A 15,265-nucleotide genomic window follows, 5' to 3' on the forward strand; every position below is an offset into this window, starting at 1 on the left:
TAAAACAGTGATAGTAGCTAGATGTTGGAATACTTGATACTTGGTTCTGGATAATTTTTTCTTCACACCCTTTTTAACTGGCCAGAATTTACATAACTCTGCAGGATGACATGTTCCTGCTTACTCAGGGATGTCTATAAATACATTTTCGCCTACATTTCACTATTAACAACAGGTATTGTGAAATTTTGGCCAAAAAGTGTCAAGTTTCTAAACTGCTAGGTAAATATTGAGTGATTTTTGGAGACAATTGGATGTGAAAGAAAAGCAAAAGAATATCTTGTAAATAGCTTGAATGACCTATCATTATAACCTCAATGAGAAATGAGTGGGTTCTTGATTCCATCTCTGTATTTTGAATTCAGTGACCTTTTATACATTAAGTGTCTACTTTTACCTCTGTTCCATTTTTAGAATTGATCAAGTGCTAAGTTATTTTGACTAAGCAATCAAATTCTCATAAAAATGGTTACCATAACTTTCAGTTCATTTATAAAGAAAATTTGTAAGCTTATTTAAACAGCTTATATTTTTCATGAATGTAATATGGAGATAAGTAAGTGAAATGTTGATCCACCTACACACTCACCCCCTCATCAAATTAAAACCTGGATCAAACAGGAAGTATAGTAGCTTTAAATAAGATCAGTTAATGAACATAATTTTATTGAAACATACAATTCATATAAATTTTGTACTAATATTTTTTTGTCTTGATAATTTAAATAATGATTGTAATTTCAAGCATATTGAAACTTTTTGAAGTTAGTAATTGTGATGCAGGCAACACAGGTTGCTAGTATATGATATAAACTTATTTTTTCTGCATTTTATAAAATGATTTTTATATGAAATCACATTAAATATTTAAGAATATGATATTACTATTAGAATACTACATATGAAAATTCATACAAATGCCATTGCAACCCGCAGGCCCCCTTTGACTGATTTGAGGCCACTGAAATGACATATGATATTGATTCTATTTTTAATATGAAATAATATGCTCAATGAATTACAATATTAATTGACTGATTTCATATTTGAAATTGTGTGAAGATTTAAATGAAATTAAAGACCTCTTACGTGATAGTTTCTTGTGTTTTTTAGAATCTTAAAGACATATTGAATCACCACTATCATTTGTGTGTTATGTTCTAGAACTTTAACTCTCTCAGGCTTTTTAAGACCTTTTTAGATAAAGTTTTATTTGGTTTTTAAATAAACATTATTTTTCAAAATATCAAATAATTTTCTAGGTGTCTTAAACATCTTTTATAACCCAAAAAAGGAAGTTTGCAATACTGAATCTATTTTTATCTTAAGTATATTTATCTGATAAAACAAATATGCATTACATTTGATTAAAAATTTTTGTAACATATTTTTTAATTTGTCTTCATTGTTTTGAAAAGTATATTTATTTTTGTATGCATTCAAGATTCAGAGTTTATTACTTTGTGCCTGTATTGATTGTCCAGTCTGACAAGTGAACTTTTTTTGTAACTAAGGGCTAGACTTAATGCAAAAATCTGACATGAAAAAAAGAGGACTTATTTTTCTGAGATTAATACATTCAAAGTAACCACATTTGATCAGATCTAATAATTTATTTGGTTGCTATGAAAAATCTTTAGTTCTGTTGCATGAAAGACATTAAAGTAGTCATAGATGTTAGTTATGCTAAGTAGGTATGTTAAAAAAGGATAGAAAAATACATGTAGGTATTGAGGAAATACAGTCTATTTTTTTCATGCATGACTTTTATCATTTTTATTTTTATTTTAGATAAAAAATAGTAAAATGTGATTATAAAGCTTGAAAAGAAGGACCATTTCCATACCATTTCACACGGTTTTTTTTTTAATGAAGTGAATACAGTAAATTACCTTGACTAACATTGCTGGTTTGTTTGTAGGTGGAGTATATGCTGGTTAAAGTGAGTCAAGAGAAGAAGAAAGCTCAGCTGGCCCTGACTGCTGAACCAATCCTGAAGGAATTACAAAAGGCAGAGCACGCTAACCCTAAGTATGACACACTGACCCAAAGTATGACACACTTACACAAAGTATGACACACTGACACTAAGTATAACAGTTAACACACTGACCCTAAGTATGACATTCTAACCTTAAGTATGACATACTGACCCTAAGTATGACACACTGACCCTAAGTATGACACATTAACAATAAGTATGATAAACTAACTTTAAGTATGACACACTGACACTAAGTATGACATACTGACACTAAGTATGACACACTAACCCTAAGTATGACACACTGACACTAAGTATGACACACTAACACTAAGTATGACACACTGACCCCAAGTATGACACACTAACACTAAGTATGACACACTAACACTATGTATAACACTCACCCTAAGTATGACACACTAACACTAAGTATGACACACTAACCTTAAGTATGACACACTGACCCTAAGTATGACACACTGACACTAAATTTGACACACTAACCCTAAGTATACCACTGATTCTAAGTATGAGACATTAACCCTAAGTATGACACACTGACCCAAAGTATGACACACTAACCCTAAGTATGACACACTGACACTAAGTATAACACACTGACCCTAAGTATGACACACTAACACTAAGTATGACACACTAACCTTATGTATGACACACTAACCCTAAGTATGACACACTAACCTTAAGTATGACACACTAACACTAAGTATAACACTCACCCTAAGTATGACACACTAACACTAAGTATGACACACTAACACTAAGTATAACACTCACCCTAAGTATGACACACTAACACTAAGTATGACACACTAACCTTAAGTATGACACACTGAATCTAAGTATGACACACTGACACTAAATTTGACACACTAACCCTAAGTAAAACTGATTCTAAGTATGAGACATTAACCCTAAGTATGACACACTGACCCAAAGTATGACACACTAACCCTAAGTATGACACACTGACACTAAGTATAACACACTGACCCTAAGTATGACACACTAACACTAAGTATGACACACTAACACTAAGTATGACACACTAACACTAAGTATGACACACTAACACTAAGTATGACACACTGACCCTAAGTATGACACACTAACCCTAAGTATGACACACTAACACTAAGTATGTCACACTAACACTAAGTATAACACTCACCCTAAGTATGACACACTCACCCTAAGTATGACACACTAACACTACGTATGACACACTGACCCTAAGTATGACACACTGACCCTAAGTATGACACACTGACACTAAATTTGACACACTAACCCTAAGTATAACACTGATTCTAAGTATGAGACATTAACCCTAAGTATGACACACTGACCCTAAGTATGACACACTGACCCTAAGTATGACACACTAACATGGAGTATGACACACTAACACTAAGTAAGACACACTAACACTAAGTATGACACACTGACCCTAAGTATGACACACTAACCTTAAGTATTACACACTAACACTAAGTAAGACACACTAACACTAAGTATGACACACTGACCCCAAGTATGACACACTGACCCTAAGTATGACACACTGACACTAAGTATGACACACTGACACTAAGTATGACACACTGACACTAAGTATGACACACTGACTCTAAGTATGACACACTGACTCTAAGTATGACACACTGACTCTAAGTATGACACACTGACTCTAAGTATGACACACTGACCCTAATTATGATGCACTGACCCTAAGAATGTCACACTGACCCTAGGTATGACACACTTACACTAATATGACACACTGACCCTAAGTATAACACACTAACCTTAAGTATGACACACTGACCCTAAGTATGACACACTAACATTAAGTATGACACACTAACCCTAATAATGGCACACTGACCCTAAGTATGACACGCTGACCCTAGGTATGACACACTAACACTAAGTATGACACACTGACCCTAAGTATGACACACTAACCCTAAGTATGACACACTAACACTAAGTATGACACACTGACCCTAAGTATGAAACTCATTATATTGGTATATTTTAGAAGTATAGACATGATGACATGGTCAAAAAAGCAAGATCTCACGCGCATTCACGTGCGCTTGGCTCTGATTGGCTAAAACTAAAGTCTCAATAACTTTCTTGCTTTTTGACACTCAAACTAAATAAATGATGAGTACTAACTTGAATCAGGACTGTATAATCATGATCAATAAATCAATGTACCATCTTAAGATTCAACAAACAAACACAAACAAGTATATACTGACAAAACGTCAGAGATACTCAAGCTGTAGAAAGTAAACTAGGAAGTGTCATTTATATCTTATATGGTATAAGATGAGGGCTATTGAGTTCAATCTTCTGTTGAATAAAATACATGTACATGAAACAAATTCATATTTTGAATTTAATTAGAATAAATATAAATAATCGTACTACTTTTTAAGATGAATTTACGTTACTCACTTTCAGGAATATTTTATAGAGTATAGTGACTGTTTCTTAATTTAATAAAATATTTTTTTTTATGTTGATATACATGTACTTCAAACTATATATTATCTGATTATTACGTTTTTTTGTTTTTTTTTTTGTATTTTTGCTTAATGACGTACATCACAACATTTAATATAAATCAATCCAAATAGGTAGAAACGTTTTTCAACGTGGAAGGGGGGAGAAGGCTGCGTGCTAAAAAAAATCCACATGACTACAGGTTCATCTAGCTGAGTTGCATGTCTAATATATATCCCGTACGAATCTAAAGACGTTATATATAGGTTCCGTTACCAAAGCTGAAGATAACTGGTACCATTTTTTTAAATAAAAAAAAAGTATGAGGAAGAATTTATCATTTATTTTGTGCTATTATCTTACTATCACTCAAAATGCACATGGACATCATTTTCAGGTCCATGAAAAGCAATATCAGTATGGGGGGTACAACCATACATTTTCTGGCCATGCATAGTAGACTTTGTTAACGATGGGGTAACCTGCGTCACCTTTCAGAATAAACAGTGGACTCGTCCGATGATGCTTTGTTGGCAACTGTAAAAGTTACCTGAGATTCCTACGCAAAGGAAAGCGCGAAATCTCTGTATAGAAACTGTTGCGGCTGCGGAGCTTCACTCATTGTTTATTCGCCATAGAATAGAATCCGACATTTAACGCTTAATATCTTTGAAAATACAGACTTTTTCAAGATAAGCTTCATTTTTATTTCTAGAAATATTTTAATCTACAAAAATAATATCTTTTCGTGTATTTAAACTGAGTAAATCGATGACCTAGCATCGATTGAGATAACTCAAGCCCCTCTAGGGCTTGAGTAAAAAACCCCACACAAACCAAAGTGTATCAGCTCAACATAGTAAATTTGCTCACAAAATAAAGAAAACAAGGTTATTTTCTCAAAAATTTGAAATAATATTTCTAGTGTTTTAGGAAAAAATAAATTAAAAGTAATGCAGAAGTAAACAAGCCTTAAGTCAAAATAACACTTTGGCTCAGAAAAGCCCCGGTGGTTCATGACATCAGTTCTGAAGTGGAGCATATACCTATAAACCTCCTACTCAACCCATTTAAAAGTTAAAACAGGCAAATTGACAAAAAATCAACAATTTGAACATTTTTACACTCTGATATTTTATGACCCTCAAATGACCTTGTTTTGGGATTGTCAAACAATCTCTAACATGTGTGGATACAGCAGGCTTCCATTCCCACTTTAGGTCTTTTAGTTGTGTTTAAATTTACACAATGAAGAAGGATGAAAATCACTGAACTTTGTTTTTTATGGTCCACAAATAATATCCTGTTGATAAAAATGAGTTAAATTGTCAGTATACATGTATACATGTATATGCAAAATGATGTTTTAAGTTTGATCTCTCTCTCTCTCTCAAGATTTGTTAACTCATGGTGATTCAGCAGAATTCTGGTGATTATATTCCTCAAAGCCTCTAGCAAAATATGAACACAGTGTGAAAAAGTAGACAGACATTCCACAAATAATTAATCTTATAATTTTTGTTCAAGTCAAGAGGAAATATTTCAGAAATGTGTCCAAGATCATGGTTTTATTTATACATGTACAATAAAATGTATATTGTATTGAGTTTTAAGTCCTTTCTGCATTATACTTGTCCTGAAACAGTGAATTGTCATAACATTATTTAGAGGCTTTTATTTATAAAAATTTCATCAATACTAACATTTACCTGTCTTTTAAAATTCAAATCATATATTCATTTTTTATATACCTGTAAATTAGAAACTATCTCTTTTTTTTCATTATAGCAGCATGACACCTCGTATACAATTAATGTGGAGTCTCATTCACGTTAAAGGTGTCTGATTCTGAGTTGAACTTTTATTGAAAATTTAAAAGAGACGTTTTCAGTGGATCACTGAAGGAAATTAAGAGCCATTTAAATCTGGCCTGTAATTCATAAAACTTATTGATGTACAGTAAAATTTGACGATCTACATAGGTGTCCTTAGGAGGTGTCTTTTAAAAGTAGATGTAAGAAATATGAAAGTTTTCTGTATCAAAACAAAAGTAATAGTGCCAAAATGTGTATGTTGATACTACTCACAGTAGAAGTACTTTTTTCCGCGTGGTATTAATTAACGCTATGTACGCGGTCACAAATTTTCCGCGGAAATTTGTCCAAGCGTACTAGATATAAATGTACATGATATATAGTGACAGTCTTGGAAATCCGTGTCATTTTCTACACGCGGATTAAACAGAAATTAATATTCCGCGGAATTATGACCCCGTGGAAAAAAGTACGTCTACAGTATTTCAATAAAAATTTCAATTACAGGAACCATCCAACCACATGGCGACCAGAGTATGCCAATTATATGGTGGAGGGGACCCCGGGGAAACCCTATGGGGGAATGATGGCTCACTTCAATGTGGTGGAATCCAACATGAGACTCAGGTGGGGCCAGAATAAGGGCATCAAAACATTGATTATTCACTCTGTTGTTTGAAAGAAAAGAAAGCAGTATTATACACAAGTAAAATTTTTTATTAGAAGTAAGATAATTTCATTTGGATTTTTTTTCTCTGTAGGAGGGAGGAGATTCAGAAATGGTGTGGTGAGGATATTGTCCCCCTCTCTCTGACCTCCTATCCAAGGTAAGAATTAAGAATTCAGGAATTTTCTTGAACCTTGGGGCCAGAAAAGATGAGAAAACTGAAGTGTGAAAGTTTCATAAGTCTTGATTAGTTATATTTATATGGAAGCAGTTAGAAGAGTGTAGATTCAAGTTTGTTCAAATCATAACCACCCCCCCTTCCCCTTCAAAGTTTTATGTAGGAAAGAATAGGGAAACGAATCTATTGATGAAGGACTGTAGTCACTCAGACCCTCGGGCCTCTTTTTTATTATTGTATTTTTACTACAAAACTGCATCCAATTTTTTTAGAAAGAACTTTTCTTGAGTATATTTATACATTTAGTGTATAAAATTATAATTCAGAACCAAAGAGGAGAAATTTTTCAACTTTGTTTCTTTTGAACAGAATTTCTGTGCCTTATTTACTTGTATTTGAAGTGGTAATAGAACTAAATATTTTGTATTGGTCTGTAGAACTGGCTGTCCAGGGTTCACTGATCCGGAACACACGCCCACACCAAACAGCGGAGCGTCACACTCACTTTTTTTCCCAGATGAAGCCATTTTTCCTGGACATCCACGATTTAAGTAATGTTAAAAACAAAATATTAATGGATTGGTGCATGATACACAATAAAAAATAATGAATTTTATACAACAACAAAAATTCATATTAGAAAAGTTTTCAACTGAAGTACTAATATTAAGAAAACACAAAGCACCATTTAAAAAGGAGTTTGAAATAAAGATTGTTTACATCATTTCAGAACCTTGACCAGGAACATAAGACAGAGAAGAAACAAAAAAGTTGCAATAAACATTCCAGGTGATTTTCAGTTCATACGAAGCTTATGTCTTGTCATTTAAATTTATGTCAGGACAAGCTGCTGGTCAGTACAGAAAGGGGGACCAAAGTATGCGTATTGACTCGGGACTTAGTTTCTAAGTCAGTCAGTAAATATTTAGCCACTAGGATTAATTTTAAGGCTTCTGTTTTCAGTGTGCTATAAAAGGGCAGTTGGAAGATTTTTAAAATATCACAAAAGTTTATTTAATACCCATTGATTAAACACATTTACTTCTAGCAATCATTTTCCAAATAATACTAGAATTACTTTCCTCATGACCTCGAGTGAATTAAGTTATATAAAGCAATCCAGGGATATTAAGTGGAAATTAAAAAATCTTCATCACATATTCATGAAAACTTTGCTCTGTAGTCCAACTGTCTGTTTGCTTGTAAAAACTGAAACCTTCCATATATTTTAATGGGTTAGAGCAAAGATTTTTGTGACATTACCTTTCCTTGGGTACCAACATATTTGACTGCTTGACCTTAGAGTTTGATCACTTTTCAACATTTTACCAACCTTTAACCTCTTACATTTTTCAATGTATCATTAGGTAAATAGCAATGGGGAGAAACTTCTCTCAGTAGAATGTAAAATAAAAGAGCGTTGCCCAGAAACATAACACTTAACCAGGTGGTCCAAAATGTCGAAAGTCTTGTAAAATATACAAGTATACCGTACTCAGCTGATTAGAACTTACTCTTAAGTCGACCTTACAATCAGAGCCCTTGAATTCTGAATACTGGAAGAGGCAGCCTTGCTCATTCTTAACCATGCACTTAGTGTGTGTTTATATTCATTATATACTTTTTGGATATGACAGAACATAGTGATGTATAGCATACAACTAACTATATACAAATAGGAATCAATATTAATACCTGAATACTTCCTACAGTTTACAAGGATAAGTTTACCAAGTCGCCGTACCTGGATGATTTTGCGGCCCTGGGGGATGATGGGGAGAGTCAGGCGGGGGCTAAGCCGGACCACATCTACATGGACTGTATGGGGTTCGGTATGGGCTGCAGCTGTCTCCAGGTCACCTTTCAGGCCTGTAACATCACTGAGGCCCGGAAACTCTACGACGACCTGGCTCCTCTCTGTCCTATCATGGTAAGGCTTATATAGTTATCCAGATCCTCTCTGTCCTATCATGGTAAGGCTTTTTATAGTTATCTAGATCCCGTATGTCCTATCATGGTAAGGCTTTTTATAGTTATCTAGATCCCGTATGTCCTATCTTGGTAAGGCTTTTTATAGTTAACTAGATCCCGTATGTCCTATCATGGTAAGGCTTTTTATAGTTATCTAGATCCCGTATGTCCTATCATGGTAAGGCTTTTTATAGTTATCTAGATCCCGTATGTCCTATCATGGTAAGGTTTATCTAATAATCTAGATCCCGTATGACCTATCATGGTAAGGTTTATCTAATTATCCAGATCCTGGTATGAGTTGTCTTATGATAAAAATTAATTTTCTCTTATAATTATACATTTTTTTAAAATAATTTTTTAAGCTCTTCTTTGTTGTATCAGCATGAATTTTTTAGTTATTTATCAATTATAGCTCTGTATTAATTATATTAACTTTATAGAATTCATTATCTGTTTGGTTTTACACAGTTGAGTGACTGGGAACTATATTTCTCTGTTTTCATATTTCTTGTTACTGTAAAACGAGAATATTTGGCGCACTACTTATTTTAGCGCCTTTGGCACAAGAGCCCCAGAGCGCTAAAATTTATTGTGCGCTAAAGGATTTCTAAATATCATTTTTTGTGTGTGTTCAAAGCTTTTACATAAGTACATGCAAAAAGGAACGCGCGATTACGTAATGTCGAAGGGTCATTGGATTTTATATACACACTAGCGCTGTTCGGAAGACAGAAAGTTCTGTCAAATTATAATTTAATTAAACTATTGTTACCCCAGTAGTTGCTACCCGATTATTATCATTAACACCTTCGAAGTTTGGCTTCTCGGCGTGTCAATCATCTATCGCCTCGAGGTAAACATTGCAATCAAGCATGGCAATTGAGCTTGCAGACAATACCTGATTAGGATTACCGTTTTATCGAAGTAATTTTCTGTCGATGCATGCATTGTTTTGATATGATTTAAATGAGTAAATACTCCATTTCTTTTAATAGAAAATAGAAATAAAAAAATTAATATTTAACATTGTGCCACGTCCATGTGATAGCAACACGTACCATGGTAAAATTAACGAATCTTTACTGATATACGGGAGTACTTATATGTTCCGTGCTTGACTAACCAAAAAGTCAAATACGGGTGTGTGATAAAAAAAAATATCACATATATTTGGTAAAAGTGCAAGCGCTAAAATTTATTTGCACTAATACATTCCCATTTGTGTTTGCGCTAAAATACGTATATGCCAAATTTTCTTATTTTACAGTATTTTAAACCCCTTTGGTGAGCATTTTTTCCTGCAATAGTTATCAGTCCTTGAGTGAAAAAATAGTAGACATTACAATTTATATTGAGTGAAAAGTTTCATCTACAAAACATTGATGAAATCTCCTCTCCAATACAGTGTAATGTAATAGAACTTCATTTCTTAAATACATCTTAAGTGAAGGTAACTTAAAAAAAAAAAAACTAGCATAAGTAGAGCCAGAATAGTTGTTACATATCAATGTTCATTATGCTTGCAAGAAAGAAATGACATCCATTTTTTTATTGATAGCTGGCCCTGAGTGCAGCAGCATTTAAATAAAATAGTCACTTGGCAGATATTCGATAAAGCAGATGGACGGTCATCTCACGTACATGTACGATCGCACAGATGAAGAAAGGGGAGAAAAAGTGAGTATCATTCATCATAATAAGGATTATATCTTTAGATTATTTCAGAATAAGGTCAAAATATCCCATTTTTTTCCTGAGTCGCTTGTCGAGCAGAACTTCTACTTGTTACTTTTATTAAAACATCAGTTATTCACCTAGATTTATTTATGGTATCACTGTTTATGAAATACAAGTACTATTTTTTTTTTAATTTTTGCTTTTTTCAGCCATTAAAGAACGACAGGTTTGTGATCAACAAATCTCGTTATGACTCCATAGACAGTTACTTATCGCCCTGTTACAGATGTAGTAATGATATTGACCTGGTGTATGATCACGATATTTACAAAGAACTCCGAGCAGCAGGTAGGTTTGTCAACTAAGTGAATTGTAACTTCCTTATGGGCAAAAATATTTATTTTAACATCCATTAAATTTTATGTTCTACGATAACAAGAAATATTTTAAGAGTGTGACTATTTAACAAACTTTCCTTAAATTTAAAATTTATGAACCATTTTGATTTTATACCCCGCACAACAAGTTGCGGGAGGTATGTTTTTGACCCGTTTGTCAGTCAGTCAGTCCGTCAGTCCTGTTTTTTGTCAGCGCAACTACTCATAAACCGCTGCACAGAATTTCGTTAAACTTTGCAGATATTTAGGACACAATGTTTAGATGTGCATAGGCACTCATAAATTCTAATTCCTTTATTAGTTCTGGGAATTTCCGCACTTTTCAACTGAGATTTTTGGCCATACCTTGAATAAGAGATGAACAGTTTGTCAGCCGACTCATAAACTGGGGCACAGAATAGTCAAACTTTGCATTTATTTAGGACACAATGTTTAGATGTGCATATTACCAGGAAATTCTAATTCCTTTATTTTTTCTGGGAATTTCCACACTTTTCAACGTAGATTTTTGGCCATACATTGAATATAGAGCTGAACAGATTGTCAGCCAACTCCTCTAAACCGCTGCACAGAATTTGCTAAAACTTTGCAGATATTTAGTACACAGTGTGTATATGTGCATATTACCAGGAAATTCTAATTCCTGTATTTTTCTGGAAATTCGGCACTTTTCGACTTAGATTTATGGCCATACCTTGAATATAGAAATGAACAGATTGTCAGTGCAACTTCTCTTAAAGAGCTGCACAATGTTTCATCAAACTTTGCAGATATTTAGGACACAATGTGTAGATGTGCATATTACCAGGAAATTTGGATTCCTTTGATTTTTCCTGGCAATTGTGGGGTATGTGAGCTTGCTCATTTTATCTTTCATTAAAACATCGTTGTTAACCTGGGAGTGCATTATGTTTAATAATGTCCTTATTTGCATCAATCACCTGAATCTGTTTACAACATTGTGTACCTGTGAACACTTGGTCTGTTTTACAGATGTAGATGAACCTCTCTCTAAACACATAGCTCACCTGTTTATCCGGGACCCGGTCTCCTTATTCAGTGAAAAAGTAAATCAGGACGATGAGAAGGATACAGACCATTTTGAGGTATAGCAGTATGTTAATAATGTCCGTAACAGAACTTCAGTTGCTGAAGTATGGTATTTGTTGCAGGCAGAAGGCTTTAATTATCCAATACTTGTATTGAGTAGTGTGTTTTGTCTTTTAGTATCCTTTATAAAAAAATGTTTTGAGTATTTTAAGACCAATCTGACTTAAGATATTGTGGCTTGCCAATGTAAAAGGTTTTCTTGATGTATTTTGCCTCAGAGTTATTCCCCTTAGCCACCATCTTGTAGAGCAAAGTAGTGAAATTTCTTCTTTGGAGCAACCAATTTTAAACATGCATGCCAGAAATATATGGGAGAAAATATTTACAATATTAAAATCATAAATCAATGGGGGGCCTTAACAAATGAATATTCATAAGAAAATATGTTATCTTTACCTCAGTAACCAGTATCAGCCCCATAGGAAGCAATTTCAGGGGTTTTTTGGGGGGGGGGGTTACATACAGCCAAACATTTTCAGTTTGGGGGCAATATTTACTACCAAAAACTCCTTGATACACAAAAACAAGCTACCTTTTCTATAGTATTCTATAATCGGGAAAATTATTGGGGTGGGGGGGGGGGTGGATGCAGCCATGATTTTAACAAATTGAACTTGGTTGAATAATGAAGGGATCTGGGAATGTTGACCTACAATATGGCGGTCATGTGTAATAACTCTTGCTAAAATCACCTCAAATCACCTAAAATCACACTCTAGAAGGTCCTAATATCCCCCGACAGAACCTGTGGTTTGAGGCTGTAGTGTAATGTCACTTTGTCCAGTTGATAGTTATTGGGTTTTTTTTTGTAATTTTAGAACATCCAGTCAACCAATTGGCAGACCATGCGTTTTAAACCTCCCCCTCCCAACAGTAACATTGGGTGGAGGGTAGAATTCAGACCAATGGAGGTAAGACAATATCGATACAATCATTCTATGTGTCATATATTTACATGAAGCAAATTTCCCCACAATCCAGGATTCTTTTGTTTGACTGAAATGATGGCAAAAATGTAAGAAAAGAATTTTAGTTTGCATCTGATCTGTTTGAAGAAATGAAGGTCAAGGACTTTGAAACTCTTGTTGTTGAAAGTTGAAAATGAAAGAAATATGAATGTCATAAATGAAAATTAATATTAGTGGATAGGATTTGTTTGATATTTTCACGAGTGTGAAGCATGATGATAGCATTAAGTCCTTTTCAGTAAATACAATTATTTAAAATGGAGACTGCTATGGAATGACAACTAATCCAGCTAATTATGAATGTTGTGTGTTATAGGTTCAGCTGTCGGACTTTGAGAATGCTGCTTACACTGTGTTTATAGTCTTACTGACGCGGGTCATCTTAACCTACGGACTTAGCTTTGTTATCCCAATATCTAAAGTAAGTTATGAAATCTTTAAAGAAAGAATTTAATAGCTACCCAGTTATACTATATAACCTGGGTTGGGGCAGTTTGTACTTGATAATCTGCCCTTTATCAGGTCTTTAAGGTTCCCCTTTATTTAGTTATTTATGCATTACCCTGGTATTGATTAGTATTTCTACAAGAAGGGGCCAGATAAGCATGAATTAAGCACAACTGTGTACATGTATTTTACACATTATATAGGTAGATGAAAACATGAAGACTGCTCACAATAGAGATGCTGTGCTCAATGATCAGTTTTACTTCCGCAAGGAAATCTTCACAGGTTTGTACATCTGAATACTGTAAACATATTACATTTGACTGTGTATTCTTTTTAGCGGCTTTGGCGGAAAGCAGCAAATCAAGTACAATGCTAAATGTCTTGCACATATACACATAAATAAGAAAATAAAGAAATGCGCTAAATCAAATCTACGCTAACTTAATCTTATTCAAAAGTCAATTTCCGCCAAATATCGTACACGCTAAATATAATACATTTACAGTATAATCAAGTTCCTTGTTAGGGATTTTCAGTTGAAATTTAATCTTTGTTTTATAAGACAGAATTCGTAGAAAATAAAAAAACCTTTTATTTCTGTAGACTGTACCCCAGAGGAGTTCACTAAGTGTATGCCCGAGTACTGTGCTGATTCAAAGTGTACCAACAAGACCGACGAACAGTGTAGACTAATGTCAATAAACGAAATCATCAATGGCAGCGTAAGCCTGCTTTGTTAAGTCCATCTTATACTGATATCTCTTCAGTAAATGTAGAAAATATGCTTATGATTATACCTATGCATTTGTGTGCCTCTTTGAATGATTGAGTTTGAACCTGATTTTAGGCTGACTTCCCTGGAATGATTCCTTTGATTCATGGCTACTTAAACAGCATGGAGGATCAAGATTTAGATGTGGACACAAGATGCACAATATTGAACTATCTCAACCTGATATCTCATCGAGCCTCAGGTAAAGACATTTAGAGAATCTTTACATTTCAATCTGATATCTTATTGAGCCTCAGGTTAATTAATGGAACATCTGTATATCTCAACCTGGTATCTCACTGAGCCTCAGGTAAATATATCTAGAGAATCATTACATCTCAATCTGATATCTCATTGAGCTTTTGTGTAATATATCAAGAGAATCTACATATTCCAACTACTGTATGTATACTTTAAAAAGTGGGCTTCATATTTTAGCGGCTTTGGCACACACAAAAATGTGCTAATACATGAATACTGCTAATAAATTATTTACATATACATGAACAATACACTGAACGGACATGTGTAGCACTAATTTATGATACGCCAACAACTCTTTATCCAGTGATTACACTAAATTTTGAATACACCAGATTATTTACACATACAGTAAATTATAACATTTAGCCATAATATGAAGGAAATTTTAAAATCTCAACCTGAAATCTCACTGAGCATTAATAAGATAAATTGAGATAATTGGTTATCTCAATCTCATTTTTAGGGAAT

General features: G+C 33.8%; 1 pseudogene; it reads left to right on the plus strand.

Moving 5' to 3' along the window:
• The first annotated feature begins 1,892 nt into the window (after positions 1 to 1,892).
• Positions 1,893 to 14,735, plus strand: LOC134229012 (glutamate--cysteine ligase catalytic subunit-like; annotated as a pseudogene).
• Positions 14,736 to 15,265: the final 530 nt, after the last annotated feature.

This window comes from Saccostrea cucullata, unplaced genomic scaffold (assembly GCF_032062105.1).
Source record: "Saccostrea cucullata isolate Sc308-1 unplaced genomic scaffold, CSIRO_AGI_Scuc_v1 ctg14478, whole genome shotgun sequence".
NCBI lineage: Eukaryota > Metazoa > Mollusca > Bivalvia > Ostreida > Ostreidae > Saccostrea > Saccostrea cuccullata.